Genomic DNA, 8,197 nt, shown 5'->3' on the forward strand with positions numbered 1-8,197 from the left:
TCCACTTTCATAATTATCACAATAAGATTTAACATCCTCCAAAATTATGGGATTACTACTTCCTAAAGTTGACACTCTTCCAAACCCACTTTCATCAATATAATCATCATAAGTAGGAGGCATGCTATCATCATAACAAATTTGCATATCAAAACTTGGGAGGATAAAAATATCATCTTCATTAAACGTAGCATCCCCAAGCTTGGGACAAACATTAATTGCAGCAAATATATTCTCAAACATGTCATTCTCATCAAACATAGCATCCCCAATCTTGGACCTTTTCATATTATAAGCATAATCACTCTAATCATTAATAGTATGGATAGCACCGATAGTATAGCAATTATCATCATCACAATCAGTAGTAGGAGCAAAATCATTTGGGAGCGATACCTTTCTACCTTTGCTTCTCCGTCATTTCTTTTTATTCTTCACATCATGTGTGGGTTTAACCCTCTTTTTTGAGCTCCTTATTAATGAGATTGGTTGAATAGAAGGCTCCTCCTCATTACCAGATTCATCATAAGAAATAATAGGAGGATATTGGGAAGCCTCTTACCTTTCATTAGTATTCTCTTCATCCTCTATTTGTTTTATTTTCTTTATATACTTGGCAATATAACGATTTTCAATGCAATTCACCACACAATACATATAAATTTCCTCTAGATCAAAATTAAGAACTCTATCAAGGGCAAATTCTGGAATAACCTTAGATATATGTTTCATTTCTTCATAACCCAAGAGAAAATTAAGTTCATTATGATGTGCAAGGGAAATCAAGTCATCACAACTTTTGGACACGATACGATCATGAAACAATTTGCATTTGGTACTGAAATGATCATGTTCATTGCAAAGTTCACAAGTACGACTAAGAAAGTTTAAATTTTCAGCACAAACATCTAGCCTTTCTTGCAACCATTTAGTTTCCAAATACGTATGCCTCTTGCAGATTCTATCTTCCCTGTTTGGTATGTACTTGCAAACTCTATGCACTACACAAAAATCGATATGCTTATAAGAGATATTTTCATCATGACTAGTGCAATCTTCATTAGTACTACGGATATTCAAAGAGTTCATACTAATAACATTGCAATCATGCTTATCATTCAAAGATTTAGTGCCAAACATTTTATAGACTTCTTCTTCTAGCACTTGCACAATTTTCCTTTCCATCATTCTCATGAAAGGTATTAAAAAGATGAAGCAAGTGAGGCAAACTCAATTCCATTTTTTGTAGTTTTCTTTTATAAACTAAACTGGTGCTAAAACAAGAAACAAAAAGATTCGACTGCAAGATCTAAAGATATACCTTCAAGCGCTAACCTCCCCGGCAACGGCGCCAGAAAAGATCTTGATGTCTACTACACAACCTTCTTGTAGATGTTGTTGGGCCTCCAAATGTAGAGGTTTGTAGGACATTAGAAAATTTCCCTCAAGTGGATGACCTAAGGTTTATCAATCCGTGGGAGGCCTAGGATGAAGATGGTCTCTCTCAAGCAACCCCGCAACCAAATAACAAAGAGTCTCTTGTGTCCCCAACACACCCAATACAATGGTAAATTGTATAGCTGCACTAGTTCGGTGAAGAGATGGTGATACAAGTGCAATATGGATGGTAGATAAAGGTTTTTGTAATCTGAAAATATAAAAACAGCAAGGTAGGAAGTGGTAAAAGTGAGCACAAACGGTATCGCAATGCTAGGAAACAAGGCCAAGGGTTCATACTTTCACTAGTGCAAGTTCTCTCAACAATAATAACATAATTGGATCATATAACTATCCCTCAACATGCAACAAAGTGTCACTGCAAAGTCACTAATAGCGGAGAACAAATGAAGAGATTATGGTAGCCTACGAAACCACCTCAAAGTTATCATTTCTGATCGATCTATTCAAGAGTCCATAGTAAAATAACATGAAGCTATTCTTTCCGTTCAATCTATGATAGAGTTCGTACTAGAATAACACCTTAAGACACAAATCAACCAAAACCCTAATGTCACCTAGATACTCCAATGTCACCTAGAGTATCCGTGGGTATGATTATACGATATGCATCGCACAATATCAGATTCATCTATTCAACCAACACAAAGAACTTCAAAGAGTGCCCCAAAGTTTCTACCGGAGAGTCAAGACAAAAACGTGTGCCAACCCCTATGCATAAGTTCACGAGCAGAACCCGCAAGTTGATCACCAAAACATACATCAAGTGGATCACGTGATATCCCATTGTCACCACAGATAAGCACATGCAAGACATACATCAAGTGTTCTCAAATCCTTAAAGACTCAATCCGATAATATAACTTCAAAGGGAAAACTCAATTCATCACAAGAGAGTAGAGGGGGAGAAACATCATAATATCCAACTATAATAGCAAAGCTCGCGATACATCAAGATCATACCACCTCAAGAACACGAGAGAGAGAGAGAGAGAGATCAAACACATAGCTACTGGTACATACCCTCAGTCCCGAGGGTGGACTACTCCCTCCTCGTCATGGAGAGCGTCGGGATGATGAAGATGGCCATCGGAGAGGGATTCCCCCTCCCGCAGGGTGCCGGAATGGGTCTAGATTGGTTTTCGGTGACTACGGAGGCTTCTGGCGGCGGAACTCCCGATCTATTCTCCTCTCTGATGTTTTTAGCGTATATGGATATATATATAAGCGAAATAAGTCGGTCAGGGGAGCCACAAGGGGCCCACGAGGGAGAAGCGCGCCTCCCTGCCTCGTGGCCACCTCGAAGCTTCCTTGACTTCAACTCCAAGTCTCCTGGATCACGTTCGTTCCAAAAATCGCGCTCCCGAAGGTTTCATTCTGTTTGGACTCTGTTTGATATTCCTTTTCTGCGAAACACTGAAAAAAGGGAAAAAACTGAAACTGGCACTGGGCTCTGGGTTAATATGTTAGTCCTAAAAATAATATAGAAGTGCATAATAAAGCCCATAAACATCCAAAATAGATAATATAATAGCATGGAACAATCAAAAATTATAGATACGTTGGAGACGTATCATATACAGACAAGAAGAGGTGATCCATCGGAATAAGTTGCCAGGCGCCATTGAGTATATGGGTCCTGCTCGTGAATAAAATTTTCAAGTATAGGTGGTGGAATGTTCATAGGACCTTGGAAACACAAGAAGATTAATTAGTAAAGGGAAACTAGCTAACCCGCATGCATGTGGATGAAACAATTATAATTACTATGGAAGACAAACGTACCGAAATCATGAGGATTCCATGCAAAAATAGTGCCACGAGTGGTGGCAGCAAACACAAGACCCTCGTATTGAATTGCATCACAATACTCATCCATGTATAGAAACTGATTTTTGAGCAATATCCATCGAGTCGAACCATCAAGGACGCCAACAAGCTTGTCGAAGATAGCGACAACATAAGCATTCCTATAACCCCAAGAGCGGTTGGGAACTCGACAAATTGATGTCTTCCATACACGATAGTCAGCATGACCGTATTTGAACTCATGTAGAATACCGGTGTACTCAACTTCTAGGCAGTTGTCTGAGATTTTTCAAAGTGGAACCCGGTGACGAATATACACATTCACAAGTTCCCACTTGCATTTGTACCCAATATAAACAACCCAATCTCCATTTGCGCCTGCCCAAGCCTTGCCCTCAAGCGATGGCATCTTAACATCATACGTATCATTATCAAGCGGCATAAACTTACACAAGGTGAGGCTTCCCTCATCCCCGCGCCAGTCAGCAGGGTCACGGCGAAGAAGATAAGGGAGATCAAACTGCTCCTGAACACTTGGGTTCCTTGTAATGATGTTATTAGTTGAGTCGAGAATGGTCTTGAACGAACCTACCATGCTAGCCGAGGTGATGACGTCGCACCGATCAATGAGTTCCTCCACCGTGTCATCATTCAAATCGGAGCAAGAATAACGGGGTCGTTTCCGACTTGTTCCCTCCATGGAGAAGATGATCAAACAATGGCAGAAGGAAGGGTGAAGGCAAATGGAGGAGGGAGGAAGACACTACAAAAAAATACACTTCCGTGATGATACGTGTTTGCGATAGTAGGTCACGTTTTCTTTCATGCATGTACATCCATGACAATTTTATGATAGAATCAAGATAGTCATACATGTGTTGTCGTAGAAGTGTTCCATGACATTACCAAAATTATCATCACGGAAGTGTCCACTTCCATGACGATAAATCGCGCGTCACAGAAGTGCTTTCGTCAAGGGTGGCCAACACATGGCATCCACCGTAACGGAATGCCGTTAAGCTATCGGGTCCGGTTTTGGATCCGATAACCCGTTAACAGCCCCGACCAATGGGGATTTTCCATGTGTAAAATCATCATTGGCTGGAGGGAACATGTGTCGGCTCGCCGTTGGGACAGATGTCATCCACTCATTGGACCCAAAGCGCCTATGATACGTCGACACGTGGCACGGCCCAACAGAGGCCCGTTCCTACGAGAAGGCTGGCCCATTTGACTTGGTCAAAAGGTGGCGGGCCGGCCCACGGCAAGCCTGTTAACGGCATGTTTGCATATAGCCCATTTACAGCCCGCTAACCCAGGGCCCATTTACGGCCTATCCGAATTAGGCCTAGTAGCGTCATCTGGGCCTTCCAATATTATTCCAGCCCGTTTTAACTTCCGGCCCATGTATGGCCCATGACGTCTTTCGGCCCATATGAGGCCCTTAGTAACCCTCGACCCATTAACGCCCGTGGTAAAACTGGCCCGTAATGAACAGTGTATCACTTTATACCCATTAACGGCCCATTATTCCATTGGGCTGTTTCCAGCCCATGTTATCTTTCGGCCTTCTCAGGGCCCATTAATTCTTGGGCTCATTTCCAACATTCGTTTACTTTCGGCCCGTTACTATCATTTTCTGCTTGTGGGCCAAATTCATCCCGTGGTTACAGTCGGCCCGTTTATGGCCTGTTAATACGTTGGGCCATTTTCATAGCGTCATCAAATACTGCCGATTAACAACGACCCGTTATGGTCGGCCCATGAACGGACGATTTCAAATCTAGCCCATTTACGGCCATAATGTGGTCTGTTATTGGCCCATGTTTGGCCAATCGATCATACGGCCCGTAGAAGGCCCATTGATGATACGACCCGTAGAAGGCCCATTGATGATACGGCCCATAGAAGGCCCATTGTGTCAACAACCCGTATAAGGCCCATGGTTTCTACGCCCCGTAGAAGGCCCATTGTTTCTATGGCCCTTAGGAGGCCCATTGTTTCTACGACCCGTAGGAGCCCCATGTTTACTACAGTAAATATGTAGCCCATGGTTAATGTGGCCTAGTTTTAAAAAATAGGTTATTGCGGCCAATAGCATACCGCGGAAAAAGAACTGCACTGACTACAAGAAAACAAATAAACAAGACAATAAGGAAATAAATAGGCAAGCAACTTACACTAGATCACGGCTATTACACATATTACATCCACTAGGCATCAAAGTTCGCCACGAGTGCAAATATAGGGAACAAAGAAGAATATAAACGCCGCAACAAAACAAGTCCAGAACTGAAACCACTTCAGAAGAGCTCAAGAAACAATATCCTGGGTATCCATAATGCTGGCAAGATGCTTAGCAAACTTATTAACTTTCTATTTTTTGGCGATTAAATCCTCCAGCACTTGCTGTTGCACCAAAAAGTATGCAGCTGAATTCTGTAGGGACTTCCTCAGTCCTTCAGCTTCCTGTCGCATAACATCTGATCGATGTCTTTCAACTTGAAGTTGAGACTCAAGAAGCCGAACTGATTCAGGCAGCGAGTTCGAAGAGCTGGTGCTAGCAGTAGTAGCCAGTAACTCAAACACTACATCAAGACATGACTTTGGGGTTGTCTCAGTGTCTTCAATATAGTTTTTATCATCTTTCTTGGAGACCAACAGGGATGTCTTACTATCTTGAACCTTATCTGCATTACTTCCTGTACCATTGCATAATGGGGTACTCTTCTCCAATATTTTATCTGCATTCTAAAAGAGAAACAAACAAACACATCACAGGTTTACAATGTAGTATATGAAACTCATTTTGGTAAACCAGTTCAGTAGTAAGGTGGACAGGATAACAGCATGAAACAAACATATATCTATGTAGTACGGTCACTGTATGGTCTATATTATTCTAGTTTATGTTGCCAAATCAAGATAGATACTGTTCGAATCATATCTATTTAAGACAAAGCAGCTTAGACAGAATATAAGTGTGGGAAGCTACACAACAATAACAACACTTGTAAGGTGCATGGCATAAGAATATAACTGTTTATTCAATTGAAACTAAAATCAACATAGAGCAAGTTACAACAGCAAACATGTTAAAGAAACAGGTTTAAAACATACCTGTTGCTCCATTGGAGTTTCAATTGCATCCTTCAAATTTGAAATTAGTTGGTATGAGTAAATACAGTGATGCAAGAGCAAAGTAGTATGAACCATAGCTACGGAACCTGACCTGAGAACAATTCTTCTTCTGCTTTAAGTGTTGACTTGGGGTTCAGAGTGGTGGTCCTCGTGCTTTGGGCATTGCAGTTGCCTTACTAATTGCTCATGTTTGGGTGCTCTATGGTGGAGACGGTGCCGTGTCAATGGGAACTGGGTTACTATCTGTGGGGGTTGGGGTTAGAAGGGGTGTAGCTGGTTCTCTATCCAACTGGGTAGGGGTACAATCTGCGTGAGTCTGGGTTATGTGTGGTGGGGATGGTTCTTGGGCAAGTACAACCGTTGTTCTATCTCCATCGACAGGTAGCACGATCTTTTCTGAAGACGTGTTTTTACTCCCACAGATACTGCCATCACCCCCTCCAATTGAAATGGTTGATAAACAAGAAAAGTAATTGAATGTACAGACATTGTAAGATAGACGGGTGCAATGGATAGTAGGGAAGAAAACAAGGCATGCAATAATTCACATTTATGTTTTATAAACAAACAGAATAGTAGGACATAATTTCACATATATGATGGCTAATTAAACAGGATAGCATGACACAATTTCACATGTATGATGGCTAACTAAACAGGATAGAATGACATACTTCAAAATATGATGACTATGTAAACAGGATGACATGATATAACTATACGATGTGTCTATTAAAGTGGTTGGCATGCCATAAATCCATGTCGTCGATGGAAACATGATGGATGATATAATTCACTGATAGAATGACATAATTCAAAATATGATGACTATGTGAACTGTGAACAGGATGAGATGATATAACCATATGATGTCTTTAGAAAATGGGTTGGCATGCCATAATTCAGATACATGCTGTCTATGTAAACATCATGGCATGATATAATTCAAATATATGATTTATATACGAAGGAAGTGAACAGAGGGAAATCGCATATATGATGTGTCAACTAAGGAGATGGCATTCAATATCGTGTATATGGTGTAAAAACTAAGCATTGCAATACAACATATGCATGATATGAGTAATATAACCCTGCCAAGTTTGAGCATACAACTCAGGGGGATAATAGGACTGGTCATCTGCCTCTGAATCCTCCTCTGAAGAGCTATCTGTAACCGGCAAGATATCTGCTTCACTAGGTAGCATTGTCTGCTCTGGCCGAACAGGTATAAAACCATCCTGGTCCGGTTTAATTTTTTTTCTTTTAGGTTTACTTTGGTTTTCGTTTAAAAAAATGGTTTAGTTTTTTTTAGTTAGATCTATTTAGAGAACATCCTCTGTTTAGAACTAGATTAGCGAACGTTCGTTATTTAGGCTTTTCTTTTTCTGTTAATTTTAGTCAGGGACCTATTCATAATTAGTTTCCCTACAATTTAGTCCCTATACTTCAATCGATCATAACTTTTTACTCGTTAGTCCAAATCCAACGAAACCAATGCTCACGTCTTCGTTATGATCTCCTCTATCCAGTAATCCAACTCAAACATGTTTTTGAAAAGTTTAAAATTTGAATTAGATCAGTTTTGAATTCAAACTTCATTTGATCATAACTTGATTTTTGTAACTCCGTTTGAGTTGTTTCTTTTTGCAAATCGAAGCTCTTGACTTAAACATTCTCATAAGGCCAAATTCACATAGTTTTGGTACTGTTAGAAATTGTTTTATGTTGCAAGAGCTATTTTCTTGGTTTTGATGTTTTCTGAATCGACTTCTTCGATCTTTCTGGT

Source organism: Triticum aestivum, chromosome 2A, assembly GCF_018294505.1.
Source record: "Triticum aestivum cultivar Chinese Spring chromosome 2A, IWGSC CS RefSeq v2.1, whole genome shotgun sequence".
Lineage (NCBI taxonomy): Eukaryota > Viridiplantae > Streptophyta > Magnoliopsida > Poales > Poaceae > Triticum > Triticum aestivum.